This window comes from Neolamprologus multifasciatus, chromosome 10 (assembly GCF_963576455.1).
Source record: "Neolamprologus multifasciatus chromosome 10, fNeoMul1.2, whole genome shotgun sequence".
In the NCBI taxonomy this organism is placed as follows: domain Eukaryota; kingdom Metazoa; phylum Chordata; class Actinopteri; order Cichliformes; family Cichlidae; genus Neolamprologus; species Neolamprologus multifasciatus.
In genome coordinates, this window is record NC_140448.1 from 9,325,504 (window position 1) to 9,341,826 (window position 16,323).

Below are 16,323 nucleotides of genomic sequence, written 5' to 3' on the forward strand. Positions count from 1 at the left end.
TGTAGAGACTGTGTATGGCCTAGGCGACTCTAATTCCCTTGAGCACTGTTTGTTGGAAAATACACCGTGTTCAAATAGACAATCCAATTAGCATACTGAGCCAGAGACCTTATGAAGGTGATCCAGAGCAACACATATTCTTCGGAAAAAAACAAAATCCTTCCAAATACAATCAAGGCATCCACTGTTTGACTGAGGAGGGAACTTTAAGTCTACCAGTGAAGCAGCACTCACCACAAAACCTCATGCTGTGATCACGCAATGGTCCAGATGGTTGCTATGTTGAAAAAACTGAAAAATGAATGCTGAAGGCAGCCTGTACCACAGTATGGAGGTGGACTTTCAAAGAGAGCCTCAAACTGCCCGATGGGTCTAGTGTCTGTTGTTTGTTTTGTATAGATGTTTAACTTTGCAACAGAAAACGCAGTCAAGGCAAAACTGCTTAGCAGTAGAGCTTAAGAGCCCAAGGTTTATCTGGATTGACCTGCCACACAGCAAGAACTCTGCCTGGCCAAACCTTAGCTTATTAAGACCATCAGGAGTGCCAACTGTAAGTAGTCCAAAAGTCCAGACAATTGAGTCGATGTTTTATGACTTATGTTCAGTTTGGCCATCATTACACAGACTCACAATTTGCTGGAGAAGCTCATCCAAGCATACTTTTTCCTCTGTCAACGACCTCTATAGATAAGAGTTTCTCTAAGAGGGGAAGAAAAGTGGTTCTCACTCATGCCCACTTTCACACCTGGGAGGTTGTTGTCACTTATGTTCAAGTTTTACTGAAATGTAGTGTAGAGGTGTAGAGGTTGCTATTTGACTACACAACTCCTTGACCTGAAGGCAAAAAAACAAACCTTGAAAAAAGTGTCTGGTAAAGTACTGTGGTACTTTTTGCTGCATTATTTTTATAAAGAAAAAGAAACAAATAGAACCATTAAATGTGAAATTATGTTATGTGTTAAATTTAGTTTGTCTTTTTTACAACCATAGACCTCTGTAATAATTAAAAGAAATGACTATTGCTTATTTGCCAGAAAAAACATGCTGTTTTGATTTGAATTTCAGCAATATATTCAGAACAATACTGTTGTCTCCTAACAATATATCTTCCATCATTATCCTTCTGATGTCTGCGTATCATAGATTGAAGAAGTAATAATCATTGATGCGCTTCACCATGTTCTAAAATAAATGAATAGATAAAAATGCAGGACTCCTCCACTCCACCGCTGCAATTTTTTGTTCTTCATTGAGGAGAAGGTGAAAAACTTCACAGGCAGCTAAAACATCAGTCAAACTACGAGGTCTGATTGAGCCTCACACTGAGCCCTCACACAGTGCACAACCCAGTTGACCCATCTGTTCAAGAGAACTTTTCAACTTCTGCGTGTCTACAATCAAAGTGCCAGCCTAGGTTGTGTCAGGTTGTGCTGCGGTTCCCAAGGAAACAAGTCCCTGCCTCGCTAAGGCTGTGGCTGCTGAACCCAGTCATAACAATGACCTCTGAAAAATTGGTACCATCCAAGCCTATATGACAGATCCAGTCCTGAATCAACTGGAGAGAAGTGCAGAGATATCTTTACCACTGTTTACTGCTATAAAAAAATGGTGCTACAATTTTCATTCTGAGGACACACACACACACACACACAATATATATATATATATATATATATATATATATATATATATATATATATATATACTGTATATATACATACATACAGAGAAAGAGAGACACATGAAAGACAGAGATAGAATTAGCATTACTTTATTTACTGTAAGTAACTCTGATAAATATAGGGAAGGAAATACAAGTAGGAGGGTGAAGTTTGATTAAACAGCTAACAATAACATTGTATAAAATATGGAGTGATTATGTTGTTTTTCATTTTTGTAATTGAAAAATAAATAACACATCTTTTATGTGCCAGTATGTAACAATTTATTGTAAAGCAAAAGTAATTTGCATTGTTTGTGAAAGATTGTGAAGTAGATCAAAATCGACTTTTAGAACAATATTTAGCTTAAAATGAAATTATTAAAAAAAAATGATAAAGGGGTTTGTGCCTTATTATGTAAGTGTTGGTATTATACATTTAAAAAAAAAGGTAGTTATAAAAATGAAGAACAATATAATTGTGCTGCGGAGCATGTGCGCCTGCTCTGGTTGCTATGGAGACAGACTATCTTCTGACTGAGTCAACTCAGAGACTGACTGGGTGACATTTGCTCTTTAAGTTGGCCGCTCCACAGGTCCAGCAGAAATGACTCACATGCAGAATTAACTGAGGCATAATAGTAAATTACTCATAAGAAAAAAGGTTAGAGTTGTGCCGTGAAGAAAAAAAATCATCAGAGGAATTAAAATTGGCTATTTTGTAGTAGTTTTGCAGCAACTGATAAAAGCAGGACCTGAATTTTCACCTGTTACATGCTGGGACTCAGGTTCATGAATTTGTGCTGTACAACGCTGTTCTGTGCTCCTTCCTGCTTTGCCAGAGTGTGGAAAGATAACAGATGATTTAATGATTTTCTCAACTGATGTGATTTGATGTATTGGCTGACTCTGCGCCTTTAGCTAGTATAACAGGTAAAATCCATTACCCTCCCACCGGCATGATTTATGATAGGTAGTATCACAGCTATGGGTCTCTCCTTACACTGCTGATCTACCAATGGAATTTACTGCCAAATGTAAGGCTGCACTCTTATACTGACTGCAAACTGTGGGTTTCGGTAATGAGAAAGCAACAGCCTTTGGTTGGAAACACTTTCTAAAGCCGTGAGCACTGGAATTATCCATATGCATGCTGAGACGCAGAACACTCATGTGTCACTCCTGTCACAAAGAAGTAAAATTAAAAATTAAAAAAAAAAGAAATACACTGAGATCGAAAAGGCCACATTCCGATATTAAAAGGTTCTTTATATAAAGATATAAAGAAACTGGCAGGTCGTATAATTTGGATTCCTCACTGCTCTGTGTAACATGATTAAAACAGAGTTTAATTTCCTTATAGGGGTTATTGTACTGCTTTTGTGCAGTAAAGGTTCACTCCCTCAAGCTCAAATACCTGCTGGAGAAGTCAGAAAAAAATCCTTTTGTGCCCTTTCCACAATTTGATCCGTTTACCACACACTTACCCTTCCTTCAGCAACCCCATTACATGGCACATTGCATGTTATTGTACAATATTCAGAGGAAAGTTCCCTACTGGTAATAATTTAAAAATAAAATAGGCAGAGGAAATTAGCCTTACAGTCTATTCTTATGTGGGATAGATAGATAGATAGATAGATAGATAGATAGATAGATAGATAGATAGATAGATAGATAGAAGTTTCATTCACTAAATGATTTAGATAATAACATTTAACAGGTTCATGTCTTACAGACAGTTTCTCAGATCTGGGCTACAAGTAGGTTATAGGCCTGTTTGATCTGCTCTGTTATGACGGCCTTGTAGCCTAAAGTATGTGTGGGAACTTAGACCGACATCATTACGTAGAGCAGACTATTAAAATGTGCCTGGTGGTCGGCGGAGTGGCGAGAAACAACACCCCAGACTCTCACTGGAGAGCACAGGAGATTACCCGTGCCGATGATCTGATCAAAGATTTCATCCCCCAATTATAAGCACGAATCTCTCCATAGAAAAACTGTATAACAGTTATGAACACGATAGGCTGCAGGAGAAGTCCGAATTGTTTGCAAGAAATTGTTCAGAGTAAACAACGCCAAATCAAGATGCACGAATAAAGGCAATTAGTATGATGTTTGCAGCTAGTATGGGATAAATGGCGAAAGAAGGATGATACAAATGGTTCACATTTTCTGCTTCACAGAATCATAATGGTGCAATAAAATGCAATTAGCCGATCGCCGGTACAGATCAGCTTGAAGCGCACGCACTCATATTGTCGCTGAAGTGCAATGATATGCAGAGTTAATGACTTAATACCAACCCCGACGCAGGCTGGAACTCGTGTCTACTCGGATGGGTTTTAATTAAAATGCATCGTCTAATTTATCATGCAGCGGATCCTTATTGCAGGTGGCACATCTAGCCTTTGTACCGCCTATCAACCTGTAACACCGAACAGCCAGCTGTTTTGTGCTCTGTGTGTGTCTATTATAAAGTGCAACTTGTTGTATAAACGATCTGTTTGAGCCACGGCCTGTGTTAAGCGACAACACTTCAGACAAGTCCGAAATGCATTCCTATAAACTTCATTGGCATTGCATCATGAATCACGCACAGTGGGCACCGGTCAAATCAACTTTCTTGATTATTTCTGCAGTAATTTCAGTACCTGAGCCAGAGACTTTTTACGTGAGCGCTTGTCGCGTAGCCAATTCTCCCCGCAGCTGATATGTCCAGCGGTGCTCCCAGAGGCAGGTGTCTAACCCTCAAACCTCCGTCACAGTGCTGAGATCAAAAATCACTTCAGCAGCCACAAAATCCATAGACAGTACTCAGAACTTTCCGCATGAAAATTCAGAATCCTTCGTTCACCGCCGTCCGACAGTGTGAAGAACAGAGACAGTTTTCAGTCCGTTGAAATATGCGGCTGTAAGTTATGAGCAATTATATTGTATAGACTGTTTTATGATAGAGATGGGAAACCAAGAATCTCATTCCATAAAGATGCCCTACTGTGTGCCATTTTCAATCCTCAGTAACTGATCCTTGGAAAGATTTGCACTCGCTGTCGCATCCCTTTGCTCCAAGTTTCTCCAGCCCTGATCTAAGTAGCTTAGAGCGCACTCTAAGGACGCACTGGATGTCTAAAACACAGCAAAAGAAATGTCATTTTCGCAACGTGCAAAAAGAAACCGCTAACCGGTCCTAAACAAGAAGCCCATCTGAAGCATTTCCAGACAGCAAGTGGTGAGATACAGTGGGTACGTTAGTTGCTCCCCTAGCTCCCTCTCTCTTTTCTCTCTCTACTCATCAGAGCGTGGGAGGAGGTGGGGCTCCCATCCACCGCAGCACACAGCAACTTCATACTCTACATTATGCCAAGGCTGCCTACCAGGAAATTATGTGATGCCTACAGTTTAAGAGGATCTTATTAAACTGGGTCAGCTCAAACAGGGGGATGCACCTTATTAAATAAGCTTATCAAGAAATCACTCCGCTTGCCTTGCACTATTTTAATTCGTGTCAATCTTTCCTTTCCCCTCAAAACTGCTCACTAATCGCACAACGTGTCCAAAATTGATGTAACAGGTAGCCAGTGCCGGCGGTTTACTTGTTGATATGCATTACATGTAGCAAAATGAGCGGCCTAAAATGGAAGCTGTTTGGCCACTATTTATTCATTTGGCGCCACCCTCAGGCGGTTATGATAGGGAAGAAGAGAAGCAGCACCGTCTATATCTGCTGAGGAAACTGTTAATAATGCTTGATGTAGGAGTAATATTGTAATACAATATTATATAATATTATTATATTATATTATATTATATTATACAATATTATAACAAGACAGTAATACACTGTCTTGTTCTTGGAGACAATGACTATCAACTGCACGTGAAACAAACTGTGCTGTTGGTGTACAATGGAATAAACTAGTAATGTGTGGCATCATCTGTTAAAACTGCAGCAGTGTAATTAAAAAAACAATGCTTTTGCTCAGGGCTATAAATCAGCATGGCTCAGCAGGGAGAGAAATTCATCCCACGCCACAGTTACTCTCTTCCTTTCTTCCTGAACACTGATGCCAGTGATCATAACTGCTTAGGCATAAAGCAATGGACCAGGAGTAATGAGTCAAATGCAGGGTTTTGTCACAAAGGAAAGCCTTAAGCAATGTCCTCCGGAGAAAACTTGATTTCCTATCTTCCCAAGCCATTCAGAAGCAAGAGTTTATCAGAGTGTTTCCAGTCTGTGATCCTTTACTCCTCCCCCATCTCTCATTAGCTGCAAACACACAGCTGTTGGGTTACCTCTCCAGGGCTCCCATTAAGGGCTGCCACTCAGGCTTACAGTGTCCCTGAGCCAATCATATTAGAGCTCCCGCCCACGCATCGCCACCGCTATGCTGCTTTTCAACAGCCATACTAATAACATTTAAGTAATTTCACAGGTGGCCCAGAAGGCGCCTGAGAACACTGCGAGGTAGCCTACAAAATGAAAGGGTAAATGTTGGAGGAGAAGAAATGAACATTTTATGCATACAAATTAAAATCAATTACGAAATAATTAGGAGATTATGAGTCAGTGTTCCAACAAAGTGACCAACCCACTTGAGCAAAATCATTATATTTCATTATAGATGTGTTAAAGAATCATTTTTGTGATTTGGTTGTTTGCTGATCTTTTCCTGTCTAATTAAATAGACAATTGGAAATTGAAGGCAGTGTTTCAAGACAGTTAAAGTGAAACAACTGATTACATGTATGGTGGCCTTGTTAAAGCTTCACTCAAAACGATTTTATGAGGATATCTGGCATTCATATTCATGCTTTTATTTAACCAGAGAGCTGAGACAGACCAAGGCCATGATTTAACATTTCTATTGTCTATTTCAGGTATAACTGGTTCAGTGTAGCCTAAAACACTGCATTTGATGTCTTTATTAGCCACTTTAAAGAGCGCAAGCAGGTTTGATTCCCATTCTCTTTTTCCTGGTGGCCATATTATGATGTGAGGGAAAAACGAGGACAAGGGAAGGGTAATAGGTGCATCAGAAGAAAGGCAGATTATGCCCTCAAATTTCCCAAAAGGGCCTACCCACCATGCACAATCTAGCCAGCACATTGTCTGTGGCCAGCACCCTGAATACTACAGTCTTATACTTGGCTTTATCTGATTTATTTCAAAGCTGACCTAGTCCAGCCAGCACATTCAACAAACATCAATTAAGAACTTGGCAAGTACTCCAGAAAATATGTTTTCAGGACCCATTTCCAATTACGTCAACTGATGCTGAAAAACTTGGAAGCTTTTGTAAGCTTGAATCCTCTAAGGCAGACGGAATGTTAGAATTCTAAGCTTGTGGTTTGCTTGCTCTCACAAGCACACAGCAACACAGCATGTGAATGTGATCTGTATACATTTACATCTATTCTCTTATCATAAACCACACCTGGAGCACCGTCACTCCTCCCACAAACACATACTTTCGGAGGAGGCATACACAAAGAAACGACAAATACAGAATCAACAACATGCAGAAGCAAGGTGACACACACGCAACACAAATGGACATCAAAAGCAGAAAAAATGAGGTGAAAATGCTGTCAGTATATACTTTGAAGTGCAAATCCATACTGAATGATAATGGGCAAAAAAAAAACAAAACAAAAAAAAAACTTTTCCCACAATGTTCTCTATAGATACAAATGTTCAAAGTTGGGGAAACTCTTGTCACATCCCAGTCAGTTTTTCCTTTTGACAGATGATTGAGCAGACACGCTGTGCCATCACAGGGTGTGGCCAGACATACTACAAGATTTAAGCCCATAGGCATCAGTGCAGCAGTAGTTCTCTGCCATATGTGATCTGGAGCGACTTTACTCTCTAAATGTCACTGCAATAAAAATAAAGTGAGATATGTCAGCTGTGGGGAAGAGCATCCTTTATCTTTCTTATATTTCTTTTCTTTTCCTTTTCCTTCTTGTGCTGACTCAGTTGAAGAATATGATGCATTCAAATATTTAGAAAATCTACTTGTGGAGCCAAAGCATATGGGTCAACTGACAGATAGAGGGAGCACTGATGCGAAGAGAAAAATGCACTGTTCTTTAGCCATTCAGCCCAGAGAGACAGACAAGCAACAAACTTATAAGGCAAGATTTGACCAAAAAAATGTAAATCTGATTTGTTTAAAGATGTATACTTTCTGATTTTCATTGAATAGATTCATAATTTTATAGAAATAAGAGATAAATGTTAAAACAATTCTGCAGTAATACTAGAGGAATGTCTTAAGAATATTTACCCTCAAGTAATAGATACTTCGTTTCAACAATAAAATGGTGAAAAAGCTAAAAGTAATGAATAAATAGCAAAATTGATCAATTGAAGCAGGTGTCTAATAAAATGAATATATAAGAAAAAATGGTAAATGATTATGCTGATGGATGAAAAAAAAAAGGTTGACACAATAATTAGTCATGGAGAAATGGTTAAAATGTTAAATTGCAATAAATATGTCACTGAATACCAAAACGAATAAATAAATCCAAAAGAATTTACATGAACATATTTTCATTTGTTGAAGGTGAACTTTAAAAAATGTAAATATTTTTGACTGAGATCCTAAATAATTAAACACATTTGTTACTTCTGTACACATCAGTTGTTGGAATTAAAGAAACCGTCCATCACATCCATCAATTTGCTGTAACAGTAACAGGTTGATCATAGCAGCAACTTTATTAACCTCCCAAGTATAAAAATGTTGGGGTTTATGTTGTTGTTTCTTAATATATTGCTAATCCATTATATTTCTTTATTCTTCAGTTCCATAATCTGGTGCAAATTATATGAAGATCCCTAGTGATGTAATTCTGCATGGTCTAATCCATTTTTTCCAGTTTAGCTGAGAAAACAGTTTTAGAATATCAGAAAATATCACATATTTGATTTTGACATTACTGATTCATTACACAACTTTAAATCCCTCCTCTGTGGGTGAGTGAAAAGTGAGGATTATCTATAATATAATGTTCCTATATCATGTGTATATCATATGTCTGCAATGATATGTTCCTATATCATTGCAGACATATTAATACCTCTGCAAACACACAATACAAGCCACAGTTTGTGATGAAACTCTAAATTTGATGTTTTTCATGTCAATAGGAAAGACAGCTCAAAAAAATGAAATAAATAAAAGAAACAATATTAGTCACGTCAGGTGGAAATGATCTAACAAGTAAAATGTGGTAATGGACAGCTGATTTCCTAATGGCAGACAGGCATCAGAAGAGACTTAAAAGATGTGTGTTTATAAAGCTGTCAGCACCACATGAACAACTCACCGTCACTCCTGTCAAGATTTACCTTGGTGTCTGAGTGTGTGGTAGGCGTTGGGTGTGGGAGAGAGAGTGTTTGTGTGTATGTGTGCACTTAAGATCTGCGGTTAAAAAGACTGAACAATTTAGCAGTAATATTTCCACCAGCAGCTCCTGATTCTGTTCTGTTGTCGTTACATATAATGTATAATTCCTTTTTTTCCCCCACACAGTGACATACATGAAACCAACGAGGAGCTTAGCATTATTCCCGCTATATATATAGCTATAGCTATATATTCTTAAGGGGAGATATAGAGATTGTCAGCTCAGTGACAAAGCCAAAGCATCAGTAAAAAGTCAAGACTGGCTGCAGTCATTGGTTAAGGCTTTGCTTATTCTTCTGAATTTATTCCTTTTGTACGAAGTCTGACCCTCACTTCACCTTTGTAGAATACCACAGACAGTATATGTTGGTAGAAAAATAACATGCAGACTATGCTGCTAGGTTTTATTCAGTGAGGAGACTCTACAGTTAGAGAAGACACTTGGACTTGTGTTTAGACCCATGTGGTTTGGTTAATTAACAGAAAAAGCTCTCTTGCAAGCAGAGTATTGAGAGGCAGGAAGATCCACATAACCTGTCCCTTGTGTAAATGAAATATATGAAAACAAGGTGCTATGGAAATAGCACTTTCATTTTCACCAGACTGGACTCAAAACAACCAACGAATGGGGAGATGTTTTAAAATTAATTAACACTTTAGTGAATATGATGAGTATATAGCACAGTGGGAGTGAATAATCCTGTTACTGTCATGAAAGCATGTCTTCATGTCTTATCCTAAGGCTTTCTTATCATATTGAGTAGGCTACATTTATTCCAGGTGCTATATGGATGTCACTGTTCATCTTATTGGAGCATGCTGGTTTGCTTTGTGTTTAGGAATTCCAAGAGCTAGTGCAGTTTGCATTTCTTCTTCGTGTTCATTGTTTTTGTTTGCCACTGGGTTTGGATTATATTCACATGATTAAAAAAGCAGCAAAAATAACACTTCTGATAGAGAAACAGTAGGCTTTAAACATCCCTCCAGTCATTTGTCACACGGCACAGTTCCTAACCCTAAACCATCTACAGAAACTGGGAAAGAGATAGTGAGATTAAATTAAGCTACTTAGCATTTTGAATTTTATATTTTTAATAAAGATTCAAATTATGCAGAAAATCGTAAATAAAGACTGTCAATTTGAATTGGTGAGCAAATGGTATCATTCATTTACTTACGTTTTACAATCTAAATCAGAGACCAACAAGCTGGACTTAGGATAAAGTTATTTTGCCTTCAAACCTGTATTTTTGTGTGTATGTGTGTGTATGTGTCATCCTAACACAGTAAGAGATGACTGATTAAAAGAAGAAGAAGAGTTGATATTATGGCGTAAAACAGCAAAGATATCTTGCTTTAAAAATCTAGTTAGTCATAGAGGTCTAAAATGGATGAAATAGACACAAGAAGCTAGACAGTGCTGTTACTACTAATAAAACAACACAATAGAAGATGCAGGTTGGTATTTAGTTAGTCTGCTTTAACCTGTTGGCACAGCTGCAGAAGAGAAATCGGAGAAAAAAATGCTTGTAAAAAAGACTTATTGCAAAAATACTTCCTGCATTTTGATTTGGGTATTCATTATCTCCCTTTAACATTTTAAATTAGCTGTTCATTTTGAATTCCTATTCCCTTTGCCAGTTGGTTCAAACATTAGAGTGAGGCACTTAAGCAAATTAGACTATGATCACGTACACATATTATCATGTATGGCTCTTGGGGATCATTTTTGTGTATCTTCACATGGAAAAAGATCCATAACCCTTAAATAAATAGTGCACTATATTTTGAGGGATACAAGAATTAAATGTCTTAACACAAAATAAAATACTGAAAATCTGTAAAACTTCCAAAAGGTCCAAAGCATAAAACTTTAAATATAAATATAATATAAATTGTAAATATGTGGGAGTTACACTGAGAAAGACAGAAGACTATATTGTTGTTTTGATTATGTGATGTTGGTAAAATGGTGTCTAAATTCCACATTTTGATACTGGTCAAAATCACTTTTTTTTTTTGTTATCATGCCTAAAATGTGAAAGTCTACTTAACAAACACCATATTTGCAACAAACATGAGATAAAAAAGACAGTAGTGTTTGTTTGTACCTGACTACATAAACCACTGTTGCTCACCTTGTCATACAATATTCTTCCATATGATGGTAGATGGGCTGTTTCCTTAGAAACAGACACATTTAGACCTAAGTTACCAATGAAATCAACTGAACCATTTACTGATTTTGTTTTGTGTTGTTTTTTGCCTTTGTTTTTTAAATGCTACAGCCACTAATTTCCTCAAGCGGTGGTAGATGTTGGCTGAAATAATCTTTAGAATGAATTATTAGAACATATCAGAACTCGCACACACAACTTTATTTGAAGGCACTTTATTCACTATATCCTGACAATGCTTTTCTAGTTTTAAAAAAATCCAACTTGATATTGCTTTTGCCATCATAACAAAATACCCCCCCCCCCCCCCCCCCCCAATAACTGAAGTTAATTTTACTGGTTTTGCAAAGTGTTTGTTGTTGACTATACAGTAGTCCATTAAAGCAAAGCTAAGCCTGTTCCAGCTGAGCTTCCACTGACTGAAAACAAAAGTAAATGTGCAACCTGGATAGTGTTTTTGAAATAGCATCATATTTAACTTCAAGAGTAACACATTAATTTGAAAAGCACATTACTGAAGCATTTTTTTAGACAGTAAAATCCAATATATTCAGTAAAACGTCATTTACTAAGCTTTATATACTCAGTTATTTATTTTTATTAGCAATTATATGACTGCATCACAATTGTAAAAATAACTCAAAAACACTAAACGAATGGCAACAGTTTCTAAATTCCTCATCAGTGGTTGAGTAGCTTCAGTTTATGTCTAGACACACCTCAAGGTTTTTAACAGATGTTCAAGAGTTCAATGTCTAAATGTTTTTCATAAATGAGTAAATTCTAGTTACTGAAAATGCTAAAAAAAAAAAAAAAAACAACAACAACAACCACTCTTTAAACTATCTGACATGAAATGACCCAACAAGTTAATTTTTTAACAGGTTTATGACAGTAACATATACCAAGACATTTACTGCTTGACACAATAACTTATGTAGTTAAATTGCTTTGCCACAAACACTGTCTTGATACAGATACTATTTTCTTCTACAAGAGACAGGATGCTATAGTTGATTTGGGGTTTTAAAAAAATATTTGTTGTATTTTATCCAAAACCTGTAAATATGGCTGATCATGTATTTATTTATTTAATTTTTCATAATATTAACAGTTGCAACAGTTGTAATATTTTTTAGCTGCAAAATTAATGAATTCTTTGCTGTAGAACTCTTCTCTCTACAGCAAAGTGCTGAAGAACAATGCCCTGACATCAGATCATGTCCTGAAGCTAAAGAGTAATCAGCTTATGGAGCAAGACAACAACTCAAAACACACCAATAAGTCCACCTTTGAATCCTTCAAAAAAAAAAAAAAAAATTAAAACAAGGTTTTGGGGTGGCAAAGTCAAAGTCTGGACTCAAATTTGATTAAATGCTTTAAGATACACTTCATATGTTGTCTTCATATATTTTTCTGTAAAATCAGCTCTACCTCAAAAGAAAACAGCACAGGTTAGTTGTGGTTAAATTATCAGTGCTTAATTAGGGGACCTAATGCAGTCATGTGAACAAGTATAAGTAAAATATCTACTGTCCTCATCAGCTGTAGTTCTTCAGTTGCAGTGTGATACTCCACCAAGACACAGCAGAAGTTTACTTTCAAGTCCTTCTGCCAAGAAGGCGCTCTAACATGTGGTAAATGTTGTGAAAGGGTCTATTTTAAACCCAGACCATAATGTTTTCCTACAACTAAGCAAGCATTTTTGTATGTGCCTAAACCTTTACAATCAACACCTAAAAACAAAACAAGAAATTCATAAGTAAACCTGAAAACTATAAATCAACAATCTAAAGATAAGGACAAAGAAAGGGAGAAAGGGATACATTTGACTATGCTGCCAGCACAGGTTTAAAAAGCAAACTTTGTTGCATTTCAGTCTGCTAGTGTTGTTATGTGAGTCATGTCCATTTCGGCTATGCTGTCATTTAAGAATGAGAGAATGTCCAAAATAGAAAAAAAATAAGATAAGATAATCCTCATCTTTAAAGTGCTGAGAATGAAAAAAAAAAAAAAAGATAAAACATAAGTGTTTCAGGATTACCTATAAAAATCTCATGGGTCAATGAACAAAAGCCTTGGCATGCTATATCGGATCAGCAGTGGTGAAACAATTGTAAAGGAAAAATAAGAATAAAAATAGTGTTTGCATTTTTATTTTAATGTGAGGCAATGTGGCATATAAAGAAGACACACAAATCCAGTGTGTTAAAGTCTTCACTATGCTGGTAATAAAGTAGAAAATGATGATAAGAGATCAGGCCAGTAAAACACACATTGTGATCTGAAAGGGCATTTTTGGTTGAAATATTCAGCAAACACCATCTATATATGAATACCTACTGGCTGAAAATGAAAGAAATGTTTCTTGCTTTATTGTGCATCCAAACAGCTTCTTGAAAAATACAGAGACTACAGGCTGCCAATATAATACTGTGGGGAAAAGACTGTAGCAAAACATCTGGCCTCCAGTTTTTAATTAGAATTGCAATTGGGATTTCTATCATTTTACATACTGTACTGGGGCATTTCTTTTCCTTGAGGAATACTTGACAACATGATATGAAATCCAATATAAAGCATTTGTTTCAAGTGGGATACCATTTATTTAGGAAATAATGCTAGTTTAGCATTAATATTATACTGTGAAGAATTTTCTAGAACAGAAATTCTAAAAATAGTCATATGCAGTAACAGAATTTGCAAAGATTGGACTATTACACTAGTAGATGTTATAAGTGGCTTGGTTTTGTGAGCCTGCTGTATGTTTTGAGTAACAGCTGCTATCTTCCACCCCGCTGGGGTGGAGCCGGAGTTTCTCTCTCCACCTCTGATCACCTGCAAGCCATCAAACCTGTTCAAAATTACCAGCGCGGCCATTAGTCTTTGCGAGATTATCAGATCACCAGCCTGGTAAACAACCCAGCTAAGACACTTAGTCAAATTGCAAAAAGTACAAATTAGTCAAAGTACAAATTGCAAATTAACAGATTTCTCCTTGTTTCCAGTGTCATTTGGATGAGTGATGAAACGTTTCTCCTACTGAAAACGTTAAGTCCAGACGAACAGAATCAACCTTTTGGGATTTACTTACCTGGATGACTGAGCAGGCACCAAAACATACCTTGCTAAATTTGATAGTGTAATCTGATCTAAACCTATGGACTCATCAAACCTGGTCAAAAGAGCCGTGGATAAGCAGGGAGCCTTTTTGTGGGAATACATGCCTGCCCTTCAATTCCTTGGTGCCCAACATAAACTCACAACTCAGTGACTAGACCATGTAACCCAGTTAATTGAATAAACTGTGTCAAAGTTATCCAAAGTTTTTTCCCTTCGCACTGCCCCGTCTCTTCCACTGGAGCTTCAGAGGGAGCAGCATCACTGGCTGTTTTTGTGATGCCGTTTTTCATCCACTTGAGCCATTTTCGGGAGAGGTCGGTTGCTGTGGATGGTTTCTGCTCTTGTGCTCGTTGGCTTTTGCGCACTCCCCTCTCTCTTTCTGAGATGATGGTTCTTGTCAGGGTTCCTGGGTCATCGACCCAGTGCTTTCAGTTTTGTTCATGTTCAGTTTATTTTGCCACTGCCTGTTTCACTTCCTGTTTGTTCCTGTGTCAGCTCGTCTCGTGCCATTAGCCAGATTATGTTCAGCTGTGTACTCACCGGTCTCTCATTATCATCCTCATCAGTCTGTGTATTTAAGTCTTCTGTTTCTACTCGTTCTTTGTCGTGTCATTGATGTTATGTTGTTGTTTCCGCCTGTGTTCGGTCAGCCATTCAGTCCGTCTGTCCGTCCTTCCTTCCTTCATTCATTCATTCATTCATTCATTCATTCATTCATTCAGTCAGTCGTCCAGCCAGCCAGCCAGCCATTTCCTACCTCTGTTCTGTGTGTTCACTCCATCGACAATAAATCACACAGCTTCACCTACCTGCGAGTCCTGCGTTTGGGTTCCTTCTTCCTCGCCTCCACTCCGCGACCCCTGACAGAATGACACGACCCGTGCCACGAAGACACGCTTGGAACCCAGCGGACTCGGACCTCTACGAGCGGCAGGAGGCAGCGCTTTCCCGTTGGGCAGAGGAGCTCAGGGGAAAACAGCGGCTCTTCGCGGAGAGAGAGCACGTCTTCGAGGGGACTCGCCTGGCTCTGGGCGGGCCTCGGAGACGCCGCGTTCCCCCACCTGCTGCCTCACCTGCCCCGGAGCATTTGCCGCGGAGAGCGGACGTTTCATGCCGCGTTTCGGCCGCTCCCTCTCTCGCCGCTCCGCTCCTCGTTCACACACCCGCCGCCTCATTCGCCGGACCTCCACCTTCGCCACAGCACCGCGGCTACGCCTCCCACCTCGGCTCAATGGAGGCTACCGCGCCAGAGGCTCAGTGGTTTACCCCGCCCGCTTCCTCTTCCCGGAGAAAGCGGCGCACACGCCGTCAGGAATCGGACTATTTTCAACAACTCCCGGTGGTGAGTTCCACTACCTGTTTTCCACATCCTTCATCTGATTATTCACATAAAACACATAACAGATCCACCACCGATTCATGGGAAGTTTTCCTCCTGGATGATGTAGACTGGGAAGATTTTTTCTGCTCTGCTCCCGCAAAGACTGTAAATCGTGGTGGCAGAAAAAACAGACCTATCCCTGATAAACCTGCCAGCAGCACACACCCGGTCACTATTTCCACACCCATCACTCAGCCATTTCCCACCAGCACGGCGGCCCAGATTCGGCCTTCCTCCTCAGCCATTTCACCACCTCAGATGACTAGGGCCCGGCCTACACCCACACCAGTGCCAGCTCCCAGGAGGAGGGCAGCTGCGACACAGTCTACCTCCACATCCGCTTTTGCTTCCCGGGTGGGGGTGACTGGTGTCCAGCCACCTCCTGTGCCTGTCCCAGCGCCCAGGCTGAGGGCAGCCTCAATCCAGCCTGGCCTCCCTAGAGGCTTGGAAGAGCTAACCGGTTCACCTACTACTTCACCTCTTCATCCACCTCCTAATCCAGCCTTTCACGCCCTCGCACTGTCCCTGGTTAGGCTAGCTGAGGTGTCCCCTGCTCAG

General features: G+C 38.9%; 1 protein-coding gene across 1 annotated transcript in view; it reads right to left on the minus strand.

The window, feature by feature from the left end:
* Window positions 1-5,170, minus strand: part of pcdh1a (protocadherin 1a) — a 97,560-nt gene extending 92,390 nt beyond the window's left edge. The window contains exon 1 of the mRNA XM_085174386.1: window positions 4,318-5,170. The gene's annotated coding sequence lies outside the window, so the exon portion shown is untranslated. The remainder of the gene's footprint in view (window positions 1-4,317) is intronic.
* Between the last annotated feature and the right edge of the window lie 11,153 nt (window positions 5,171-16,323).